Source organism: Monodelphis domestica, chromosome 1 (genome assembly GCF_027887165.1).
Source record: "Monodelphis domestica isolate mMonDom1 chromosome 1, mMonDom1.pri, whole genome shotgun sequence".
In the NCBI taxonomy this organism is placed as follows: Eukaryota; Metazoa; Chordata; class Mammalia; order Didelphimorphia; family Didelphidae; genus Monodelphis; species Monodelphis domestica.
This window is the reverse complement of record NC_077227.1, coordinates 150,195,440-150,222,220: the sequence shown is the minus strand read 5'-3', so window position 1 is coordinate 150,222,220 and position 26,781 is coordinate 150,195,440. Positions and strand designations below refer to the sequence as shown.

General features: G+C 36.7%; 1 protein-coding gene and 1 long non-coding RNA gene across 5 annotated transcripts in view; both read left to right on the top strand.

Moving 5' to 3' along the window:
- Nucleotides 1–26,781, top strand: part of RORA (RAR related orphan receptor A) — an 898,340-nt gene that overhangs the window by 151,995 nt on the left and 719,564 nt on the right. The gene's annotated exons all lie outside the window — the stretch shown is intronic.
- The window catches only part of LOC130457860 (uncharacterized), a 70,095-nt gene that overhangs the window by 15,832 nt on the left and 27,482 nt on the right, over nt 1–26,781 (top strand). The window contains exon 2 of the long non-coding RNA XR_008917110.1: nt 2–26,781. This exon is cut by the window's right edge and continues 27,482 nt beyond it. This is a non-coding gene — a long non-coding RNA (uncharacterized LOC130457860). The remainder of the gene's footprint in view (nt 1) is intronic.

Here is a 26,781-nt window from a genome sequence, read left to right as displayed (position 1 = left end):
GTAGCCTTCTCACCCTGGAAGATGCCTCCAACCTACCGCCTCTCTCCTTGGAAGATCCATCTACCCCTGTGGCCCTCTTATTGATGAATTCCTCCAAGAAGTTCCATTTTGATGCAGTGCCCAGGTCCCTGATGCTCACTCCTTCACTCCTCTCTCAGCTCTACTCCTGATTTTCTGGATTACTTCACCATGCTGTCCCCACCCCTGATTTTTCAACTCTCTCATGTGGATTTTCTTCCCCCATTAGAATGTAAGCTCCATGAGGGCAGGGTCAGCCCCACTGCCTGCATTTTTGCTTGTATTTGTATTCCCAGTGCTAAATACAGTGCCTGGTGTATAATAAGTAATTAATAAATGTTTATTGGCTTGACTTGTATTTCTATTCCTAGTACTAGCAAAGTGTTTGGCACATATTAGAGCAGGCAGTTAATACATAATTATTTAATTAAATGAAATTTAATACTGAGAGGGGCAGCTAGGTGTTTCAGCAGATAGAGTTGCAGGCCTAGAGATGGAAGGTCCTGAGTTCAAATCTAGCCTCAGAAATGAGCCTGGGTAAGTCACTTGACTCCAATTGCCTAGTCTTCACCTCTCTTCTGCCTTGGAATCTATACTTAATATAGATACTAAGACAGAAGATAAGGGTTTTAGAATGAAAAAAAAATTATATTGAGAACTTTGCTCCTGGGGAAAATATTAAGGGAATAAGACTTCCCAATGCTGTATGGATACTCTACAAGGAATGCTAAGCACTTCTCAATAAATGTTAGTTGATGGGAATGACTTTTAAAGAATACCAAAAGCATCTAAATAACAAGAAAAATTTATATTGAAGATCATTTTCAGAATGGACGGCCAAAAGTTCTGCACTGAGGTGGAGAAGGGTGTATCTATGCTCACTGCGGATGTTACCTTTATTCTCTAATATGCCACATACCCATGAAGTTGTCACAGATAAACTTTATGCATATTTTCTTGTCTAATGGAAGTCACTGATAAAAAGAACATAAAGCTACCTCGCCTAGAGTTATCCATATTAAGGCGAAGGTATGATTTGGAACATATTTTTGGAGTAAGACCTTCAAATCAGAGTTTCTAAGGATATAATGGCCAAAATTTTGTTTTCTGCTTTGATAAGTATTGGGGGGAGGGGGTCCTGCTCATTAAATTCATTTCTCAAAGGCAAATTATTTAAAAGGTGATTCCTATAAAATCACAACTAGGAATACTCATCTTGCTGAACTAGAAATATATTTCATCTTGATGAAAAGTTTATTTCTGATTTTGAATTTTTTTTTTTTGCGCACTCCTATAGTTAAAAAACTGAGGTATGGAGATTCCCTGAAATAATGGACTCCAAATTCTAGTCTTAGAATGTTACCTGAGACAGTAAGAGGTTAAAGCTTGTTCTATCACTAGTGGGACTTGAACCTAGTTTTTCCTGCCACAAATCAAGCCTTTTGTACATTATACCCTACTGCATCAAGTATAGCAAAATGCATATTTTTTGTGGCTTTTCCAGCACAATCCTGAGAGGCTAGTTAATGTCCCACATGAAAGAGGATGCCAAAAAAGGTCTTCTAGATTTGAACCTACCTTTGCTCTTGTGACTGAACTTTTTTGATGATCTATAAATTAAATCCTCAACTCTACGAGTATTAAAGGTCTACCTTCAAATGGAAAAATGATTGAGGGGTTAATGGCTATCAGCTAATGCTGAAGTATTACCATGTTGGCAAATAGTAATACAGTAATGGGATGCAGAGCCAAAACCCCCAAATCTAAGGAAGCAGGCAGATGCCTAAGCCAATAAATGAGCCAGATTGAATGAAATAAGAGACAGCTCCAAACAAATGGAAAAGACTACAGAGGAGCCAGAATGGAAGTGGAAAACCAGAAACCAACCAGATATATACAAGATCATAGTGGAGACAACTTGTCTTTTGACAAGGAGATTAATTTGGGATAGGAACCAAGGGGAGGTTGACCATTTTTAATTTTGGCCAGACCTGTGATTTTCACATTTAATGAGTTCCTTGATGAGAAAATTCCTTCTACTAATCAGATTGTTACTTGTAGTCTTAAAGTGTTTCTTAGTGGTGTAGAAAAGCAAAGTGATTTGTATAGAATCCCAAACTGAGAGTATGTCAGAGATGGGACTAGAACCCAGTATATCATGACTCCTAAGCCAACTCCCTATCCACTCTGTCAGTCTTCCTCTTAGTATGCTGACTGTACCTATACTGAAAAGGGAAATACCCCCTTGAAATGAGGTTCCTGGAAATGAAGGAAGACTGTATATTTGTTTATTTTGAGGGCTCTCCAGCCCCTCTGGCTAATGTTAGATGTTAACGCATGGTTTAGCACTGCTCCTGAACATAAATATAATTAAAGATACTAAGTACTTCCTAAAATTAGACCAGAAACATAAAAATCTCATCTCCCATGAAAAGACATTTCTCATGGATTTCTGCATCACAGGCTGGGGTTATTATTTCCTTAATTTTAGTTGCCACTTAAAAAAATTACACAGATACTGCCATTGGAGTTAACAATACTTACTTGACTCCTGAGTACAACACAATATAGCTGAAAGTGAAGACTTTAATTTTTTTTTTTGCAAGTACAGATGTTATAGCTAATTGTGTCTGGTAGGTAAAGAGTGGCCCCATTTTTTCAGTCTGTCTGGTGATGACTTCTCATTTTCTGCTACAAGCAAATCTAATTTGCAAATGAAAAATTTCTCTGAAACAGACATTGCCTGCAAGGGAATTATAGCCCTACACCTTTGGAAGTGTTCAAGTGAACACACAATTGCATTTTAAACAAAAGACTTATGATCTTAATTCGAAATTAAAATAACAATTGTTTCTAAGTGGTACTTATTATTTTTTAAAGTTTCAGCATTCCAATAACAATCATCAAGAGGGGAGTTCATTTTTATACAAAGCAGGTAAAGAATCATTGTCTCAGCTTGCTTGATATTTCTTGTTTGAAGTTTGAAGTTTTGTTTTGCTTTTGTTTTGTTTTTTCCTGGTACCATAGAATTACCTTGTTGATAATGTATATTTCACCATTCAGTTTTCTGACTATGGTATGTGACTGGTACCAATATTATATTATTGGTGTTTTTTTAATAGGTGAGAGAAAGCCCTTTAGAATCCCAGATTTGGAGAAGTGGAGTAATACTAACCTTTTAGGCTTAATTTCTATATGTAAAAGCTGTATTTAAGATGTAGGAATTGACTTTCAATTCAGGTCAATTCAGTCCTGTCTCAAATATTTGCATGTTTACTGGGAAAGGAAAATCTTGCTTTCAAGTTCTGAAGATAGGAGACCTTAAGTACTCAAGTACTAGCTTTGTTCATATTCCCACTTCCTGTTTACTCCTCTTATAATTCTAGGAAAAGTTAAATTATAGAATTTGATATCATATATGGGTCTAAGGGAGAATCGTTTGATCCAAGAATAGATGGGCATCCCCTCAATTTCCAGTTCTTTGCCAAAATGAGCTGCTAAATTTTTTTTAGGACATTTAAGTTCTTTTCTTTTTCCCCTGATCTCCTTAGGAAATAAGCCTATTAGTGGTATTGCTAGTTCAAAGGTATATATATTTTATAACTCTTTGGACATAATTTCAGATTGCTTTCCAAAATGACTGGATCAGTTCAAAGTTCATCAACAGCATATTAGTATCTCCATTTTTCCACATCCCCTCCAATACTTGTCATTTTGCCCATTCATTGTTTTTTGCCAATTATTGTAGGTGTGAGAAGATATCTGAGTTGTTTTGATTTGCATTTCTCTTAGTGAGGAATTGGTGGTGGAAAGGAGTTGAGGATGGGCTTTGAGAGGTGGAGCTGGATAAAGGAACTGTAGCAACAACAACAATATTACCTGGCATTCATATAGCACTTTAAGATTTGCACAGTGCCTTCCATTTTATCTCATTCTATTTTCACAAACAGCCATGTGAGGTAGGTGCTATTATTATTCTCATTTAATAGTTGGGAAACTGAGTATGAGAGAGATTTAGCTACTTGCGTAGGATAACAGAGCTGGTAAGTATATGAGGCAAAATTGAGCTCAAGTCTTCCAGACTCCAAATCCAACACTCTATCTTAATCTTTGTAGTGTTTGTCAAATGACTGGATGAATTCCAAAGTCACATCTAGTTAACTTTTTAAAAATTGTTCCATTGTTTTAGATCATTGAGGATTCTGTGGGATCATGGATAGCTTTGGTTCCTAGGTTGTTAGCGTGGTGACCTTCAGAGCATGAAAATTATTATTAAAGGATTTATAAGGGGTTTTGGAATATCTGTGCCTTTCTTTTCCAGTAGCTAACGGGAGGCAAATAAAAAAATCCAGAGAAGACTGCATATCTAAATCTGTGAGTTAATGAGTTGTGTTAAGTCAGAAAAATGTTGTTTCAAGTAAACCTTTGGCTTACAAACAAGTTCCTGGAATGGCTTAAAAGTGCTTATTTAAAGGGCTGATATTGTTAGTGATCCAGAATTAGGCTAGCCCTGTGCTTTAACCACCTTGCTAGCCATTCCCATGTTTTGTTTTCCATCCACCTTTGTATGGAGATCGTGTGCAAAGCAAAATGCTGTGCATTAATGGATAGGTTTGGTCCCCAGGGTTGTTAGCCCAGCAACCTTCCAAGTGTGAAATCCATTTAGGAAGGGATCAAGAAAGGAAAATCAAAAAGAATGGGAAGAACTGCTTATACAGGGTGGTTTATACAGTTAGTGGCGTTAATTTTTATATCCTTGAAAGGGTTTGCTGAAAAGACATGTAAGTTAAAAATGCTCTGGTTAAGGCTTTGGTCCTTAGAATTGCTGCCCCATCAGCAAGGAAACACTGAAACCAGCATGACCACTGTAAATTTAAAGCAACCTAGGACCAAACTGCTCAGGTAAGTCTGATAGCCATGTCTCCCCAGTGACTATTTATCCAGATGTCCTTTTGGGAGGGTACAGGACCGATCTGTAATGGATCTCAGGACTGCCTTGTCAAGCCCCTTAGATGGCTCTTTTTGCTGACCCTAGTTCCTGTGTGTGTGTGTGTGTGTGTGTGTGTGTGTGTGTGTGTGTGTGTGTGTGTGTTTCTATTCCATTCTATTTGTGCATTCAGGAGTGCATGGCTAAAACTGCTTCCAGGGCTGCCTTTGTTTGCTTGTCTTGTGCTGCATCTGTCAGTGAGATCTAGCAACTTTCTTCCTCCTGAAACATGACTTGCTGCTCCTAAATGAACATGTCAGCTTCTCCTGGCCTCTGATCCATGATTCAAAGCCTTGGGTGTAAAATAAGCCTGTTGAAGAAACCATCAACAGCCCACTTGTGTGCATTTCAACAACTCAACAAACTAGATATAAGCTCAGTGGGACATTTGGAGGAGGGGGGAGCTAAAGAACTAGTCCTGGCTTTGATACAGGCTTACTATGCCTTCTGGGAACATTGCCTCACCTCTCTCAGCTGTAATTTCTTATTTGTTAAGTCAGTTTAAAAATATTTGCACTGTCTCCCTCATAAAGTCTTTGGGTCTTAGAGATCTGGACCTTAAACAGTCAAGTGACTTGCCCAGGGTCTCAGAGTCAATATGTGGCCATCAGAATTTGAACTCAGGTCTTGACTCGAAGGCTGGTTCTCTATCCACTATGTCGCTATGACTTTCAGTTAACCTGTAGACATCTCTGTAAACTCAATGCATTGGGAAAATGTAAATAGGATCAGAAGTTTGGAAATAATGAGTTAGCTGGCCCAACATCCATATTTTACCAATGGGAAGTTTGAGGCCAGAAAAGTTAAATGATTGTCAGATGGATCCAGAGTGGCAGAAGCAGGATTTGAATTGGAGTCTTCTCATTCTAAATCCATCACTCTTTCCATTGTATCACAATACCTTGGTCAAAAGAAGATATCTTTAACTAACTAGACCCAATGCTGGTCTCCAAGATCAGATAAGATTATAATCAAATGAATAAGAGCCCATGGACTTAAGGGATCCTTTCCCCTTCTCACTTCTGCCAGTAATACTATTACCAAGTATATAATCAACCCTTTTCTTCCCTCTACCTCCTCAGTGTGCAATTAATCCTGTAACTTTGCACCTGTGTGACCTTGGGCAAATCATTTAACTCCTCTGGGCCTCAGTTTTCACATCTGTAAAATTAGAGGGTTGAAGTAGATGACTTGGGAGGTTCTTTCCAGCTCTAAAGCTCTGGTTCTATCATCCTGTAAGTACCCAGAATTCACAGAGAGGTTAACTCTCTATCTTCCTCTCCAAATTTCACCATTTCTTTATAAGCCTGGAGGATTTCCGTCTCTAGCTTACACTACCTTGGCATCTGATTCATGATTCAAAGCCTCTGCCTGACTGTAAAATAAGCTTCACAAAGTAACAATTAAGAAACCATTTCTGCACATCTCAAGAACTCAATGAACCAGATAATCTCAGTGTGAAAGGTAGGGCAGATTGGGAGCTGTATTCATTCTTTCCTGCCACTAGGGGACTGTAAATTAGAAAGTTACTGCCTAACGGTCCTACAAAAGGGCCCATGGCTCAAAAGAGAGGAGGGCAGCTTCCAGAAGCAGTTCGCCTTGCTCAGAAATCTGCACCTTCGCCTGACATTGGTCAAGTGCCTTCCTCTTGTTCACACTCTTCATTCGATGAGTACCTGACAATCCACCATATATTTTCCCCAGAAAAAAAATCAATGAATAGAGTTGTTCAGATGAAAAGCATTTGGTATTGTTCAATTCTTTAAAAAAGTTTTGTTGTTGTTTATCTTATTCCCAGTCCTTTGTATGCATCCATAAAATATTTTTAATGGATGGTCTGGAGTACCCATGCTTTAGTGTTTTGTTTGCAAGTAATTCTCTACAGTGAATAATTCTGTTATTCATTTACTATACAAATTATTTCTTTAGCAGACATTGATTTGATACTAAGGAAAGGGCAAGTCTATTTAGTCTGCCAAGAAACAATTATAGTCCTTCCTTCTTTACTTCTTTTCTTCCCTTCCTTTCTCTTCCTCCATCCACCCCCCCCAAATGCTCTCTCCCCCTTGCCACACAGAATTCTGAAGCTCAAGTTAGCCACCAGCCTCAGCCTCTCTCAGTAGCCTAGATTACAGGTATAAGTCACCACACCTAGCCAGTTACCTTTCCTTTAAAAGACATTTTCACATGTGCATTTTTAAAGCTGTCCCTTATCAGAAAGAGTGGGTTTTCTAAAAGGAGTGTCTTTTAAAAAGAGAGCATTCTTTTAAACAAAAAAAAGAAAGAAAGAAAAGAAAAGATCTAATTACAGTGGAGTTCAGATTAAAATTCCCCTAAAATGCTTCAGGTCACTGTGTACAGGTGACCTGAAGTGACAAAATCCTTACTGAATTGTTATAGTCTCTGAATTCTTCTAAAATAGTTCTTAACCTGGCATTGGTGAACTTTAAAATATTTTGGTATCAGCTGGAATACTCCAAGCATATTGACTGAAAACCTCAGATGTTTTGGGTTGACTAGGGAGGAGGGTTTTGCCTGTGGTTTGTGATCACTATTCTTTACTAAGAAACACTGAGCATGACCCTAGGCAACTTCAAACATTTAAATTGCTCATCAATTGGGTTTTTATTCCATTGGACAAAATATAAGCCTATTAGATTGTCTTCTTTTAGTAAATGGAGAAAGAAGACAGAATAGTCTCATGGAAGATACACTTAATATTCTTTTTCCTTCATTTGAAAAAAAAATTCTTTTGGTGGCAGAATGCATTTTTTTTGTATTCATTATTTTGTGACATTATGAGACATATTCTTTGTGGCTGAGATTCTGAAGGAAAGTATATTATGTATATTGGATGAATTGAACCACCTAAGTTTCATTATTTAGCTGAAAAGCAGTGAAAAGAACAGAGCAGAGAGTAAAATGACACCACAGTATAGTGCTTGAAATCACTGGACATTGGCCTTAAGTAGAATTGAAGCATAGAAAATTTGTTTGAGTACAGCAGAACAAACATCTTCCCTTTATTTGTAGAAATGGCAACAACTCGAGTTAAATAAGAATTTGGTGTTGGCTTAACATCACTGGGATCTACTATTGCTGGATCCCTATAGAAAAGGTTGTATAAAGTTAAACAATATAGGTGACTGTACATTTATTATTCCTATGGCAACTTCTATTGAAGATTTATTAAACAGTATTCTTTAGATTTAAAACAATACATTGGTATTCCCCTGAATTCTTTGGAAAGACATCTTTTCTTTCTTTCTTTCTTTCTTTCTTTCTTTCTTTCTTTCTTTCTTTCTTTCTTTCTTTCTTTCTTTCTTTCTTTCTTTCTTTCTTTCTTTCTTTCTTTCTTTCTTTCTTTCTTTCTTTCCTTCCTAATGGGCAGAATGATTTAGTTTTATTTATTTGTATTTTAGTTCATTTAAATATTCAACCATTGTCTATTTTAAAATCATGTTGAACTATTAGCTGGTTAATGCACAAACATAGGCTATTACATCATCAGTTTAAAAGACAATTTTAATGCAACCTAAAATAAACTAGGATGCGCCAAAATTGACTTTATTCCCAAATTGATTTTCCGGACACTATATGGCTTCTGGGTGAACATATTCCCTTTTTGTTCATTGACCTTTCCAATGAACAATGTGGAGTGGTCAGGAATGAGAAAGGGTAGGGTAGCATTTACAAGTCAAGGACCCTTGTCTCAGAATGTTCAGCTGTTGATATGCTGCTTCAGCACTGGGGCTGAGGAACTTTCCCTGGTAGCACCTCAGCTGATGGGTGGAAGGATGGGGGCTTCTTTGTGAGCTGGGCCCCAGAGTGCACTGGGCTTCCAAGATTAACACAAGCCCTTGAATTGCACCCTCCAAAATGGCAATGTAGCAATGCTAATAGGCGCCCATTTTGATGGCAATTTGGCAGGGAGTCAAAATTTGGCCCTAAAGCAGAGGTGGTACAATTAGACAGCTGAGATGCGTTCTCTGAACACACACTTTTAATTGATTTCAGCTTGTTCAGTTCACAAAGATAGAGCTCTGACACATAGCAGCTTTCTTAGAGGGGCTTATTTTTACTTTTCCTTTATTCAGCAGCGTAATTCAACAGCAGCAGAAGCAACAATAATAAAGAGTTCTAAAGAGAGGGTGTTTGGCATGGTTTGGATACAAAAAGTATTATTAAGAACTAATGAGTGAGATAGTTAGATGTTAACCGGAAAAGCATTAATGAGCAGAATAGGGTTCTGGCATAAACATCTGTTTCTGAACAGATGTTACCTTGTAAATCTGCTGAAGAAATGCCTTTGTAAATGGAGCAATGGACCCTTTTAGGTAATAGGAGGGACAGAAGGATGTTTTGAGGTTTCCAAACCCAACTTTTCAGCTGTTTTGAGACTCACAAGAGACTGAGTATTTTAAAGCAATGAATCTTCCAGGGCATTGGGGAGTCACAGAAAGGACTGGCTAGTAGTATGTGAAAGCCCTGAAGCACATTGGGTTTGACCATATAATATAATAGCCAGCAAGTTTCTGTCCATTTCATTGTATGAATCTGGGATACTCATTAACTGCGAATTTCATGCTCCTTGACTTTGGGAGCCTATGACTGGAAGGAAAATCCCACTGAGGGCAAAGTTTGTTTTCAGTGCTTCTTTATATCACTTTTCATGTCTGGCTGGGCTTCTGTTCCTAACTCACCTGCATGTCCATGGCTTTTGGAGTATGGTGCTGGACTTGGGGTCAGGAAGACCTGAGTTCAACTCCTACTTTATATGCCCATTAGCTTTGTAACCCTGGGATAAGACAAGTAAGCTTTCTCAGGCTCTGTTTCTAAATCTGCAAAATGGAGATAACCTTTTTTTACCAGGTTGTTGTGAGACTCAAATGTGATCATGTCTATAAACAACTTTGCAAACTTTTATGTAAATGTTAGCTGTTTATTTTTTTTATCTTTCTTCTCCTTCTTCTCTTCCACCATTTTCCCATCACTGTACTACTTTCCAGTGCCTCCCCCAAATTCTAAGACTCTATCTTCCATTAAAACTTTCCCTTCATAGCTGTGTCCTTTTAGTCCCCCATATTCTAACTTTATCCTGACTCTTCTTCCTTCCTCAAAAGGTTCCCTTCATAACTGTCTCTTTTCACAGTTTTTGAAGCAGAGATAATATTTTGCAAACCACTCTGCAAACTTTAAAAAGCCATGTAAATGATTATTATTATCAGTACAAATGAATTTGTGCTAATGAGGCAAAGCTTCTATAAGTATATCCCTCCTAGGTAACATACAAGCTATTTTTTATCAGGGGGCCTCCAATGTCTCTCTTCAAAGATGTGACAAGAGGTAGTAATGTATTGTACTGGGAAATCTCAGAGGGGTTTGGAGATAATTATAAGCTGAACCTTTTGGGGCCCCTCAAATCACACCATGTAGGGGACTGCCTACTCTGAGTACATAGTGATCCACACCATCTTGATAATATGAGCACTTAGAATCATAAAGTGAGAAATCAAAGTACCTTTATAGACCACCTCAGCTAATACCTTTTTCTTTAAACATGAAGAAGTAGATGTAGAGAAATAAAGTGACTGAACCAGAGTTTCACAGATTGAACCAGGATTAGGATCCAGGTATTCCGACTCCTGATCCAATACTCATTCCAAACTATCCTGCTATAAAGTATTCCTTTATCATATACCTTGTGCTATTCATGAATTATTCCTGATGACAAGTAAATAGGGGGCCTTTTGTCAGAAGACACTAAAGCAATTCAGAAAAAAAAAAAAACATCCTTAAAATATGTTGAGAGAGAAAATAATCCCTAAAGGAAGTGGATTTGGGGGGGGGATAGTAGGGTATGAGGAGAGAGATTAGGAAGGGGTTGCATGAAATCTCTTTCTTAGCCTTAGAGGTTCTAGTTCAAGATAACAGTCAGCAGAGTTGGCTTAATAATTTTCATGATAACTGGTTTTGCTCTCCAATATCTTTCAAAAGCTCATTTTAACTGGCAGCATAACTAAATGGTACATGCTGAAATCTGTGGAAGTGGTGAGCTGGTTTGCATCGCCATATTGAATGCTATCACAAACTCCAAAGACATGGGGTAGTTTATCACTTGTTACTGTTGGAAAGGTCCAGGTGAAGCAGAAAGGCACCATTAAGGAGAAATAGGAGGTAGTATATGCCAGGTGAGTCAAACCATTGCCGCTTCTTCAACCTATTGACTCTTCTCAGACTCCAGTGGAGATAGCTCATGTCCCTGAACCTAAGAGCCATGGGAATATCAAGGTCCCCCATACCTCTGACTCTGCTTCTTTCCTAGCCCCTGAGGTCATCATCTTGAGGAGCAACCCCAATGGAAATGAGAGCTGGCAAACTGACTCTGTAGATTCTCTTAGCTACTGAAGAATTAGAAAAGAGGGTTCTCAGTGCCAAAGTCCTTGGTATTGTCAAATGAGTTAAAGTTAGGTGCAAGATGTGATTTTTCAGTGGAAATGACATTTTAAAAGATCTAGTATTATCTGCTTTGCTACTGCATCCTAACAACCATGAGATCTTTCCATCTGACTTCTCTCCAAAATCTCTCATGCTGTTATTATTCAGTTGTATCCGATTCTTCTTGATCCCATTTGGGGTTTTCTTGGCAAAGATAATGGAGTGGTTTGCCATTATTTTCTGAAGTTCATTTGACAGATGAGGAAACTGAAGTCAGCAGTGTTAAGCAACTTGCCCAGGGTCACAGAGATAAAAAGTGTCTGAGACTGGATCTGAACTCAAGTCCTTCTGATTTCAGACCTGGTACACTTTCCAATATAGCACTTGGCTACCCTGAAATCTCCTCTATGTATTGACTATTCCACAGGAATTCTTAGCCTTTTTTTGTGTCTTGAACCCCACTAACAATGAGTGTACCCTAAGGCTGCATCCTGAGTTTTATTCTTTTTAGTTTTTATACCAGCAGTTATCAGACTTTTCAGTCTAAGGACCCCTTGTCACTACCAAAAAAAATTTTTTTTGAAGAACTTCTAAAGAGATTTTGCTTATATGGGTTATATATATTTACATATGTATATATCAATATTTTCCATATTTGCAATTAAAACATCTTTATATTATTTAGGAAAAAAATTGAACTTATAGACTCCCTGAGTCTCAGGAATCTGTAGGTTTTTGAGATTTTGAGAAATTCTGTTTTATACTGTCTTACTTAGTGATCCCATCGGCTTCCATCAATTCCCATGGATTTAGCTATCATTCCTATACAAATGAAGCTTACGTATCTAGCCCTAAATATTCTCTTGACCTCTAAAGGTCTCATATTATTAACAACTTACTGGTCTTGAACTGGATGTTCCTTGGGCATCCTAAACCCAATATGCACAAAACAGAACTCCATATCTTTGCCCCCCCGAAAAAACTCCCCTTCCCATTCCACTTACTAAGCTCCTATCAAACCTGAAAGTGTCTCTTTAGCTTCTACTCATTGTTCCTAGTGGTGCCTTCTGAGATCAAGTGAACAAGTTGAATCCTTCTACTAACTGAAGATTCTTCTTGAAGTTAGCTTTCATATTCCCATTATATCTTTCCTTTTTAAGGCTATAAACCCCTTTTCTCCCAGTTCTTTCAACCAACCCCTTAGAAATCAATAGCACAGAAACCTTCACTAGCACTCTCCTTATCAATGGCCTTCCCAAACATGTCACCCACTTTTTGTTGAGGTTCCAGATGCGTTAGGCTAATGCAATATGCATTGGTGATAGATGAAATCTCTTGATGATGATTTTTTTCTTTCCTGAAGGAAAGTGGAAAACATTTCTGGGATTAGACAAATTTAAATTTTTCCTTTTGATGCATAGGAGTCTTTCACAGTAATTGGGGGAACCTATCATGTGCCAACAAACTGATTTTGTGTTACTTTCAGTGAAAACTTATGCTTCAGTGAGGCATTTATGATGCCCAAAGTTATTGTGACTTCTCAAAAGATAAGTGACTGCCATTTTATACACAATTAACGTTTGTTATAATTCATGTCTTCCTGAAACCTTTATTTTCACTGTAAAGAAAGATGAAAAATAGGAAAATAAGTTTGAGTCAATATTTTATGCTTATTGTATAAATTATTCTCAATTAATAGAATTATGTTTTGAAAGGGCCTTGAGAGGCCATTTAGTCTAACCATTTAATTTTATGGGTGAGAAAAATGAGGTTTAAAGAACTTAAATTGAATTCCTTAGAGTCACAGATGGTAAGGATTTGAACCCAGATTTTCCCAAATTGAAATCTGGCACACTAACCTCTTTTCCAGTTTGGTAGTTTGCCTCTATAATACTTCTTTACTTTATAAGGACTATTGCTGTTCAGTTGTTTTGTAATATCCAACTCTTTGTGACACTGTATGAGGTTTTCTTGGCAAAGATATAGGACTGGTTTGACATTCCTTTCCCAATAGACTTACACAACTAGTGAGTGTCTGAGGTTGGATATGAACTCAGGTCTTCCTGACTCCAAGCCCAGTGCTCTATCTACCTAACCACCTAGTTTCCTTATGCACTAAATAATGTTGGCCTAATCAGCATAATTTCATTGTAGTATTTTTTTTAAAGATTCTAACTAAGGTCCATCATAAAACTGTTAACCTCACAACAACCTCCTTAGCCAGTCATTAATATTATTAATTATATTAATGTAATAGAAGGATTAACTGGGGCTTTGTCCAAGGTCCTAACAGTTAGACTATCCCAACAGCTCTTGTACATCTTCAGCTAGTAGGAACAACAGAGTTTTAGCACCTGGTTATCAAGAATAGGATAGAGATAGGGAATAGACCTGAGATTTCATTAGTTTAGAGAACTTCTGGACTAAGAAATTCCTCTAAACAGTGTGAGTCAATGCCATTTTACTATTGTTGCTGTTATAATTAGAAATGTCTAATGAGATGAGAGTCTAAGTAACTTGTTCAGTCATTTAGCCAGGATATGTCTTAGGAGAGACTTGACCCCAGGCCTTCCTGGCTTTAAATCCAGCTCTCTATGCCCTTTATAATTTGGTAAGAAAAAATAAATCAAAATAGAAAACTCACAAATGGTCACTTCCTTCTCTCACTCTCAGGTGAATAACTCCTCAAAGAGACTCCTTTCTACTACTACTGTGGAGGGAACAATTTCCTCAGCAACCAAATCATGGTGCCTTTGGGATCATGCTCTTAAGAACTAGTTTCCTCAAATCTCTGTCTCCTCCATAACTCTGTGCCATTTGATGTCTCCTCTAATCCCAAGTCTTCCTGCCCTCTATCACGAGTGCCCCAAGCTCTAAAAATACTAGTTATAGCTTTGCTTTTTAGGCCAATTAGTTGGGGCCAGTACTGCAGAGACCTTTATGTCCCCTTCCCTCCCCACAAACTCCCCCATTCTTACTCCTTTAATTAGCACCTTGGCTTGGTACTTCAGATGCTTTGCCTATGTCTGCCTGGACCCACTCTTTAAACATTAACATCCTTTTTACCAGGGGCTCCAGTCTTGCCATGTCTCAGTTACTTTTCTCTGGTACCAACTACTTCCCTGTTCCCTTAACATCCTATTTTAGAGGAAGCAATAAATGACAATAGGAAAGGTCTTTTTTTAAAGTAGGCAATAATCTAATATATTATTAAGAAAGTCACAGATGGTGAGTGCTTTTCAGCTCATTTTGCCGACTCATTATTTAGTTTAAAAAAAAATCCTGACTGAATTTAGAATTTAGTGAATAAGTATGATGTCTTTTAGACAATGGATCATTAGTTCCTGTAGAAGGATTTAAGGATTAACAAATTTGATAACTGAAGGAGGGGGAAACCAGGAATGGAGAAAAGGAGAAAAAATCTCCTTCTTTCAATAACATCCAATAGATTTTATTGTCTCCTTCTAGAACTAAGAATGTTTGACCCAAGAAAATGTGTATAGTTTTGCTATTTTGGCCCCATACTAAAATTCACAAGAAAAAGGTTAGAAGAACTACAATATTTGTAACACATTGGCCATAAATTCAATACAGCACATATAAAACATTCTGTTTCCTAGGGTGTTATAGCAGAGATTTAGTATCAGAAACATCTGCATATGAGCAATAAAATTAACCTCTGGTGTGTTGCACACAATTGTTACTGACATACATTAACATTAGTGACAATTTGTATGTGATTATCTAAGATAACATTTAATCTGCCAACTTCAAGCTTGCAGCCTCTAAAGCTTCAGCTTCCATATGTATATATGCATATATATGTATATTTCCACCAAAGTCACATAAGCAAATTTAGATGCGTGTGTGCTTGTTTTTCAGGGTTTTGAGATGGTGTATATACAAAGGGACTGTTCTAGAACTGATTTCCCATTTGAGTGGGAATTTGTGTGTCTCATTCTAAAATGTGACGAGTAAATAGAAAGAATGAGAAATAGTGATGCATGTATCTTCTCAGCAAAAAGGTGGTCAGCTGTAAGTATGGGATGATGTATTATATGATTACACATGACTGTGTCGATTTCATTTGGTTAACTCTAATTATTTGATGCAAAGAGATTTCTTCTTGGGCATAGAGGACAATTGTTAGAAAGTGAGTTGTTGTTCAGTCTTTTCCAACTCTTCATCATCCCATGGACTACTGTCCATGGGGTTTTCTTGACAAAAAAAAAAATTGAAGTGGCTTGCCATTTCCTTCTCTTCTGGATTAAGGCAAATAGAGGTTAAGTGACTTGTCTGGGGTCATACAGCTAGTAAGTATCAGAGGGTAGATTTGAACTTACATCTTCCTGACTTCAGATCCAGCTACCTACCTGCCTCACTGGAAAATGAGATTCATGATAATTAAATAAATTTTTAAAAGTAAATAAATAAAAAGAGTGTAGGGCATTAACATGGGACTGCTGAGACATAATCAAAGGCATAACAAATTTGGAGGATTGTTTACTGTCTGCATATTGTAATTATATACCAAACTTTATCATTTCTATGATTGAAATAAAAATGGATTTTAAAATGTTACTGAAGCATCTAAAAGATTTTTTTAAAGGATGGGAAGAGGGAGGAAGAGGAAATGGAGAGGGAAAAAGAGAGGGAAAGGGAGAAGAATGTTAATGATTAGGTAGTTTTTCCTTATGTCAGACTTAAGTTATATTTTTCAAACCATTACCTTCTGTCTTAGAATATTGGTTCTAAGGCAGAAGAGTGGTAAGGGCTAGGCAATGGGGATTAAGTGACTTGCCCAGGGTCACACAGCTGGGAAGTGTCTGAGGCCAGATTTGAACCTAGGACCTCCTGTCTCTAGGCCTGGCTCTCAATCCACTGGGTTACCCAGCTGCCCCCCTAAGTTATTTTTTTAAACCATTATGTTCTATCCTATGTATTTTTTTCCAAGATAGAAGAGTAGTAAAGGCTAGGCAATGGGCATTAAATGACTTGCCCAGGATCACATAGCCAGGAAGTACCTGAGGTCAGATTTGAACTCAGGACTTCCCATCTCTGGGCCTGGTTCTCAATCCACTTAGCCACCTAGATGCACCCAAGAAGTCTATTTTTTACCTTTTATAATTATGCTTATCTTTGTTAGATATATTATTCTTAGTTGTAATCCCAGTTCTTTTGTTCTATGAAATGTCATATTTCATGTCCTACATTCTTTTAATGTAGCAGCTGCTAAATCTTGTGATATTCTGACTATAATGCCACAATATTTAAACTGTTTTTGCTTTTGTTTTTGTTGTTGCTTGTAATATTTTCTCCTTAACCTGGGAGTTAAAGAGCTTAGCAATGATGTTCTTGTGCATTTTCATCTTTGGCTGTTTTTGAGGTGGTGTTTGGTGGATTCTTTTAATTTCTATTTTACTATCTGATTCTAGAATTTCTGGGTAGTTTTGCTTGATCATTTCTTGGAGTATAGTATCTAAACTCTTTTTTTTTTTAAATCATAACTTTCTGGGAGCACAAATATTCTTATTTTGTCTTTCCTTGATCTATTTGTCAGATTGTTTTTGTCATAGGATGTCTTATATTTTCTTCTGTTTCATTCTTTTGATTTTACTTTATTATTTCCTGTTGTCTTAAGAAATCATTAGCTTCTCCTTATCCAGCATTAGTTCTCAATAGATTACTTTTTTCCTTAGTATTTCTAGATCTCTTTTCCCATTTGGATGATCTTTCTTTCACAATTTTCTTGATTTTCTTGCATTGCTCTTATTTTTTTTCTAATTTTCTTCAATTTCTCTCATTTGGTTTTTGAGGTCTTTTTAAAGCTCTTCTAAAAGCTCTAAGCTTATAGCTACTAGTTATTATTTTTGTGTGTATCCTTGGAACAGCAAATGGTAGACCACCTAGTCTCTATCCCACCATCCTGGATGACCCATGCAATTGACAAAAATAATAATCTAGGTAAAAACTTCATCATTTTAAAAAATATACTATCCTTGTTCCCTACCCAACTACCAAATATTCAATATTTGTTTGAATTCTTGTAGGTTTCAAATAATCTTCAAGATAAAAGGTGTCTCAAAGGTCTTAGTGAAGCTTTATACTAGACTTTTGGGACACTGTATACATAAAAATTGCTAGTGAGTTTTAAATAATGACAATATCTTCAGTTGCCCATCTTCCTGCTACTTTCCCCCTATAAATGCATGAGCTGGAGTCATGCATTGACTGGCTTTCAGGCTTGACATTTACAATAACTTTTTGATTTAGACTTACAAGGGTCCTGCTCAGAGGATTTTATTGCCTCCTAGCTACTTGTTCTAAAATTACAGTAAAAGAAGATACAGGGGGTGCTTCCATCCTTCTGTCTTTTAGTAACTTAGTCTAATCCTAAGTGCCCTCTGCTGACATTTGTTTTTACAATTGCCCTACAGATAGGATCATTATAGAGTTGTATCAGACCTTAACGGTTATTTAATTACACTCATTGAATCTTACAGAAGCTGATGCAAGTTGTGACCTGCCCCAGATCACACAGCTAGTTAGTTGCAGAACTACATCATACTCGAGGATTCATGATTCCTAATTCAGTCATCTTTCCACTATAGCATTCTGCCTACCTAGATTTGCCAAGGCCTTTGGGAGGGTTTCTTGATTCAGTGGTAGTCACCAGGATCTGCACAGAGAGAGAGGTCCCAAGCCTTCCAGTCAAGGATAGAGTGTTAGAAAAGGGCTGGTCAGTAGAGAAATGGAAGGGAGCCATCTTGTCCTGTTGGCACATAGCCTCCCCCTACCTCCAGGCTTCTCTGGAATCCCAGTGACCCTGCTGTCTAAAATCTTTTTTTTTTCCTCCCAATGAATAGCTCCCAAGAGGATCATTGGCTGAGTTTAACAACAGGGGGGCCTTAGCTCCTCCATTATCATCATGTCAATGCAATCACTGGGAATTACTGTTGAGGATTTAAAGTCACTTGGGAATAATTTAGCCAGGCTGGAGGGGGGAAAAACACAACCACAAACAGATTGTTAAAAACTAATAGCTGAAAAGAAACAGGAAAGCAAAACACAATGGGAAAAGGTATGGCTGGGACTAGAAGCTCTAAAATTGTGAATAAGTGGTATAGGTTTTAGAATGATCTGTTTGTTAAACACTTTTGATCAAGTTGGATACACAGTGAAATCAAGAGGAGCAGCTGCTCCCCAACTCTCAGCATTGCTCTGTTACAGAACTTGTAACATTGCTATGCTCTGGGCATCTGTTACTGAGAATACCCGGAGATTCTGCCAAAAGATCTCAGCTTGGCATAAGAAAACTTGAAATTTGGAATGCAATTGAGAGAAATGCTTCCTTCTTTGGCTCCAGGAAGGATTCAGTAAGTAGCAGTACTCAGTGAGTTTTCCTTATCTTCGTGGAGGTTTAAGACAGTTACGATTTTCTAACTTTTGTAGTTATCCTGGATTACAAGCAAAGGACCATAAACATGTTTATGTTCTGTTTTGAGAAGGACTTGACATTTACAATTACTTTTTGATTTAGACTTGCCAGGGTCCTGCTCAGAAGATTTTATTTCCTCCCAGGCACTTGTTTTAAAGTTACAGTAAGCTGCCACTAGGTGGATGGTGTTTGCTTGATTTATGAATGTTTCACTGAGGTGGCCTTGTAGGTTAATCCTAAAGGAGTGACTAATTGAGTCAACGAGAATGGGGGCCTCAGACCCCAATATAGTACTCCATATATGGTCTGACCAGGGGATCTTGAGCAGGATGCTGATAAGACAAAGGCTTCTGATTTTCCATTTAAAAAGGATGAATTCTTATTCATCTGGTCCATCTTACCCAAATATGCATTTTTAAAAATAAAATTATAAACAGAATTATTTATCCTAAGAGCTCAAAAAAGAACAAAGATGGCTGAAAAGATTTAAAAGTCATCTTTTCCAGTCACATTCTATGAGTTGAGCAGTTGCCCAGTAGGCCATGAAGAGACTGCAGAACCTCCTGTGTATAACCCAGTCTTGATTATCTGCCAGAGTATTATCACATGCTTTGGATCATAACTTTAGGGCTAGAAGGAATTGTGGTATCCATTTAGTTCAGTTCCTTAACATGAGGAAACTAAGTCCTAGAGAGATTGCTAAGGCTACATATATAAGCATACGTATAGATATAGATATGGATTGAGAGAGAGAAGGGAAGGGAGGGGAAGAGGAAAAAAAAGAGGAACAAAGGGAGATCACATTTATTAAGTGTTTACTACATGCCAGGAATAAAACTAGAAAGTACCAAAAGTAAATAATGTAAATAATGTAGGGCTTCTTGATCCTCCTCATCTGGATTGTAATCTAATAATATTAGTTCTAAACAAGGAAGAACAGAAAGCAGGATCAGAAATATAGCAGAGCAATATATAATGAGAGCTGATGTTTTTATCATTCTTTTACGTTTACAAAGCCCTTTATGTAACATTATCTCATTTAATCTTAACAGTAGCAGTCAGAGGGAGGTTACTGCAACTATTAGTTGCCTTTTCTACAGGGGCTCTGAGAAATTAAGTGGGTTGTTTAATCAGGGTCACACACTAAAAGTCAAAGGTAGATATTGAATCCAGGTCATCCAAGATGATATTCCAGAGCCCTGGGCTTTCTCAGCTACAGTGTAAATGGTGTCCTAAGTGTATGCTGTGTCACCACCAACTCTCCAAAGTCAAATGGAAATAACTTTTGAATTAACCATTGTTTTTGTATTTTCTACACCTCTTTTTCCCACCTCTTCTGTTTAGTGTTAGTAGATAATCAAGAGATGACTATGTATTCCTGCTTTTCTTTCACTCTGCATAATGCAGCTATATTAGAGCTATTCTCTTGGTTTGTAGGATTTTTCTTAAAATGAAAAGGGAAGTTAATCAAGCTTTCCTGCCTACTATAATTCCAAGATTGGTGGTGAATGCCTCTCCAAATGAATATTTTTTTTTTGTTAAATCAGTGCCCACACTTGGAAAGGGAATAATGAGAAAAGGAGAGAGAGACCACACACAAAACTTAGGTTATCCAAATGAGCCCCACTCAAAAATATTCTTTATAGTCAACAGAGAACTCAGCAGGACTTAAAGATGGAGGTACTTCAAATTCCATTTCCTTGTCCAGCACAATTGGTAGGGTAACAATTCCAAAAAAGACTTCCAAGATTTCCCCTTTTGTACAGAAAGATGTCATCTCTGATGTCCTCTGTTCCTTTTGCTTCATTTCCTAGTACCTGGGACTAGTAGGGAAGTAAGGTGGTAGCTTTATTCCAAAAGTTAAGTGCTTTAGGATCTTTAAACCATATGATGAGTTAAATGGCATGAAGGTCATAAATTAGATTACTAGCATCCCCTATTTCTTAACCAGAAAATAAGTAAGTCTCATCTATGATCTTACACATCACAGGTCTTATAATTTTCTCTTCTGTGGATGAATGCTGACCTACCATTGAAAGGGGAAAGAAAGTTAGTTTATCCAGGGGTAAAAATTCTAATGAGCAAAGATTCTATTATTAAGGAAAGGATCCTCAACTATGACTATTTAAACATGAAAATGCATGTGTATATATATATATATATGTATATATATATATAATATATTATTTTCTAACAAGTAAGATCAATCCCTTTACATTCACAAAAGGAAGAATGGCACTTCTAGAGTTACAAAAACCCTAAATAGCCAAGCTATATATATATATATTTATATGTATATATATATATATATATATATATATTTGTTAAAGGCTTATATTCATTAAAGGAAAGTTCTTATCAATTACAAACTATTATCAAATAAAGGGCTACAGTTATAGGCTATCTGGCTCCTACTTTGCAGAGCAGAAGGTGGGATTGGAGATGGGGATTATTTCCCCCTTTTTATTTTACTTTTCCTTCTACCTCTATAAAATTCATTTAATTTTTCAAGTTTGATGAATAAAAATGGTAACTGATATTATATCAGCAAAAGTGCGTTTAAAGGTTATTCAGGTCTCTTTAAGGCTTCTAGTTTGGGATTTTCCTGTACTGAATGATCATGTAAGCAGTGTTAGGTTTTAGAACATCAAAAGATTACCAGGTTTGTATTTGAAGGGGCTAAATGGTGAAAAACTCCATTGGGGGAAACAGCTGGAATAGATGTCATTGTTGTAGGATACTAAAGTAGACAGAAATGAAAAAGGCTATTTTTCATCACTAACTCCTCTATGAGAAGGCTTCATTTTCTTTTGTTGCTTTGTATTCTGATTGGAATTTTAATAGCATCATCACCTATACTCAAAATGAATGTATGTACTCACTCAGATTCACTGCAACAGGAGAAAAAAATAAATAAACCTGTAATAGGAGAGAAGCATTCATTCAGCTTCTGATATGATGAAGTGGAAACATTTAGAAGTTGCTTCTAAGAAGGGTAGCACATACTTTGAGAAAGGATAATCTGGGATAGAATCCTGCCTCTTAGACTTAAGTATCATATGTATAAATTACTAACCGTCTTTGAACCTCAATTTCCTCATCTGAAAAACAAGGACTTATAATAAGTACTTTAGAGAGTTGTGAGAATCAGAATATATAAGGTAATTTACAAAATGAAAATGCTACATAAATGTCTGATGTTATTAAATTATACTTTCAGAGCTTGGCATATTCTCTATCAAGTCAGATCATTTGGAGAGAATTTATAGGTGAAACCAGAAGGACAATAACAATAACAACAATAACAACAAAAACCAAACAGGAAAAAAATCAGTCAAGATTTTTTTTTCCATCTGTGATAGTGGAGCCATCACATTGGGAGTCACTCTAATGTTACAGTCCTCAAGCTACTTCATGGCTTGAAAGAAAAAGACGGGAAGGACTACTGCCAGACCAAATAGGAGAGGGGAGGGGAGGGGAGGGAGCTATTCAATTTTGAGGGCGGAGCTCATGAAAAATAGGAGAGGGAGAAAAATACACTAAATGCATGTCGAAAAGTCATGAAAGGTATTACTGCCAAAAATGGTTAAGATATCACCAATAACTACCAATCAATCTTTCTCATCTCTTTGTTTTTAAGTCAGATTTACACAATTATTAAGGACAGTTTTGGTAAAAATATGAGAAGGGAAAAGATAAGCTTTCATAAATGATATTTTAGGGTTGGCCATATCTTTATAGCAACACAGTTGACTTAATTGTGGATATCTAATATCCCACTGTGCTTATGAATTTTTTTCTGTTTTTTTTTAAAGCATTTTATTCAGTTCAGCAAAATGCTTCCCTAAAGGCTCCACTCTAATAATATATCTCCCCTGAATATATGAGACTCATAAAAGATTTCTTTAAAGATCCCTTGATTGTCACAAAAGGGATGAATTTGCTTGATGACTCTCTAATTATTAATAACAAACAATGCATGAAGCAGAGAGATATATGCTTCCCAAAAATGTTTGCCACTATCATGAAGGACATCTAGTGTAGAATTCATGTATTCACTACCTAATAACCTTGGGTTCTTAGGCTTTGGATTTTAAAAATGTTTTAGTGACTTTATTTTGATATAAAGATTCCTTTGCAATCCTATTCATTTTATTTTATGCATTTAAAACCCATTGCTCTGAGACAAAGTCCATAGACTTCATTAGACTGCCCACAAGGTCTATGACACAAAATAGCTAAGAACTCTTGCTATAAATGGTGAGATGCTCTGAAAGGCAATGTTGTACAGTTACAGTGCATTCTGTTTCAAGTCCCACAACATCACAAAGCCCCCTTAATGAAGGCCTTAATCACTTAATAAATCTTTGACAGCTATTCAGATAGAAAAAATTAAGGAGATGAAAAATATTTATTGTCCAAACATTTGAGCTGATCCATCACTACATGTATTGATAAAACATTGAAAATGGATAATGAATTGGACAGAAATGTGAATGAAAGAATAAAATGGGGGTAGTACTGCTGATAAGAAAGTCAACAGTGCTGTTAATAACACTAAATTTTCTTAAAAAAGAATGATTTTTAATATCAATATCCTTTAAGTGATTCCAGATGACTATGATAAATAGAATGACAAAGAATTAGAATTGTGGATCACTGAAAGGGCAATGGAGAGAAACAGTACCTATTTAGACTTGAAGCTATTACTAACAACAAATTAGGGGCAAAGAACATCATAAAAGTTGTCATCAGTGACCAGAAAAGTTGGTTTTCCAGTCATGTAGCAAAAGGAAGAGATAACAGATGGACAGCCTACATGCTTCATTGGTATCCATGTAATGTTAAGAGACAAACTAAGAAGGGCCCTAGCATGTTGGATAGACCCCCTTGGGCAATTTATAGGAGCACATGGAAGAGCATAGTAAATGAGATATGTGTGTGTGTATGAATATGGATATATCCAAGGTGTCTTAATGAATTTTAAAACTTGAAGAGTTTTAAACTTCACTAAGACTTTTGAGATATCCTCTGTATGTCTTTAGGAGCAATACCTGTGTCAAAGAGTAGGACTGGCATGTAGACAAAATTTAAAGACTACATATTTCTCAAAAGAGAAAAATATGTCATTAACAATTAATAATGCCAGTACAGTTAGGTGACTCAATGGATAGATCACCAGATGTAGGATTGGAAAGATCTGGGTACAAATATGAAGTCTTCTTAGCTGTGTGACTCTGGGCAAGTCACTTAGCCCCATTTGTCTTGCCCTTGCCCTTCTGTCTTAGAGTTGTTAATAAAGCAAAAAGTAAAGGTTTAAAAAAATTTTTAATTAAAAAGTATTTTAAATAATGCCTTACACATAGACTAGTAAAAAATTAGCCAAGTGAATCATCAAGTGCCTATATGTCCTAAAGATCATGCTAGGCACTGGGATTAAAGAGAAAAGTGAAACAATCCTTATCTTCATTGGTTTACATTCTATCAAGGAACATATATATTGGCATAGGCTTATATAAAATCTAACCAAAACAAGTATAAAGTAATTTGTGGGGGATGGTAATAGCCGCTAGTGGTATCTGGACAAGCTTCAAGTAGAAGATAAAATTTGAGCAGAGTCTCTTACAGGAAAATCGGGTGTTTTAAGAAGCAAAGGTAAAAAAGGAATACATTATAGGCATGTAGGACAGCCTTTCCAAAAGCATGGAGATAAGAGATGGAATTTTGCTTAAGAAACAGCAAGAAGGCCAATTTAGTTGGTTAATAGAATGAATAGAAGAGAGAAATGGGTAATAAGGCTAGAATAATTAGTGATAACTAGTTTGGAAGAGCTTCAAAAGCAAAAAAAAAAAAGATGAATTTGTATTTGGTCCTGAAGTTAATTGGGAGCCACTAAAGTTTATTGAGTAAGGGAGCAATGTGTCAGACCTCTTTTTTGAGGAAAATCATGTTGGTAGTATGTGAAGGATGAATTAGAGTGAGGAAAGGCCTAAGATCGACTACCAATTTAGAGACTTTTTCAATAATTCTGTGGAGATGTGATAAGGGCCCAAATGAGGGTTTGGGAGGTATGTTAAGAGAGATGGGTGAAAGCAATGTTATGGAGGTTATAGGTATTATGGAAATGAATTTACAAGAAATTAAGCTACCATTGCCCTCAGAGTGACTTAAGTGGAAGGGACACTACCTTGAGGATGTGGGAATTACGATCTTGTCTCAGAAAGGAGAGTGAACCTCTACCAAACTGTAAAGAAACTGGGATTAAAAGAAAAGTTTTCACTCATTGGAGAAGCAGTGTATAGCAGCATACATAATGTGGCATTAAAATAGGTCATTTAAATCTCCTTTGGCTGTGAGTTATTATCATGATTACTAATATCAATATTATAATTATTATTTTATTCTGAGTGCTTCCATTTGAGAATTTCAAGGGAAAATGTAGTGAACTGGGAACATAATTATTTCCACATCTAAAGACTGTAAAATTGTAGAGCTAGAAGAAAACCTAAAGGTCATCTAAATCACCCTGTTCCCTCTCCCAGTTTTATAAATGAAGAAACTGGCACTCAGCTAGGTGAAATGACTTTATATAAGAAGGTTATTAGAGTTCCAGTTCCAGTTTTGTTTTAATGTTAGATACTAAGTACAGAATAAAAAGAAACATTAATAATTCATTAATGATGAAATCCAGAAGTTAGAGAAGAAAATTCTGGATTTAGAGCCTTAGGTTCAAATCCTATATTTGTCACTTGATATTTATCAAGTGACCTTAGGAATGTCACCTAACCTCTGTGCGTCTTTATTTTGCTTATCTGTAAAATGAAGGGATTGGCCTAAATGATCTGTAAGGTCCCTTTTGGCTCTGATCTGTGAACTGGAAAAGAACTTAGAGATCTTAAAGTCTGCCCCTCCTTCCCTTCAGTTTTCAGATGATGAAACTGAGGTCCAGAAAGATTAAGGTACATGCCAGAAGATAGAGAGGTAGCACCTAGCAAAATGAGATTCAAAATGAGGTCTTCGGATTTCAACTCATGTTTTACCATACTCCACTGTTTCGTTTCCAAAAGCCATGTCCTCTCTCATTGTCAAAAGGAACCAAGGATTGTTCATTATTTACTTGTTTCAGTTGTGTATAATTCTTCATGAACCCATTTGGGGTTTTCTTGGCAAAATTATTGGAGTGATTTACCATTTCCTTCTCCATGTTATTTTACAGATGAGGAAACTGAGGGAAACAGGGTTAAATGACCTGCTTATGGTAACACATCTAGTTTGTGGCTGAGTCTGGATTTGAACTCAGGAAGATAAGTCTTCTTGATTCCTGACCCAGCAGTACGCATTCCACTATGCCACCTAATTGCCCTCAGTTGAATGAACATCAAATTTGGCATAGTGATACATTTACTGTAATTTTATTCAATAAAAATCTATGCATCAAATCAAATTTGATATGCTTCCCTCGTTCCCCACAACGACCCATGTAACTACTCATTTTAACCATTTCATATGTATATGCTGTGAGAAGTATTTCTTTCCCATGTGAAGACTGCAGAAAATGAGGCTAGCTTGTTTAGAGGGATTTCAGCTCAACAAATATATAGTAAATATATACTCTGTGCTAAGCCCTGTGGGGAGTGCAAAAGAAGTTTAAGACATGGTCTTTGCCCTCAAGGAGCTCAGAGGAAATAGGACATGTACTCCAGCTGCTGTTCAGCAGTTGTACGAGTTCCAGGATGATTGTATAAAAATTGGGAATGCAATAATAAATTCTATGTTTACAGAATGGAAAAATTAGTGTGATTTGGTTTATTTCCAAAAGGGAGAGAATAATCGATCTAATATCAGCTTTTTGCCGGTGTCCCCATGATGTCATAGGAACTCAAGGAATGCCCCCACCCAC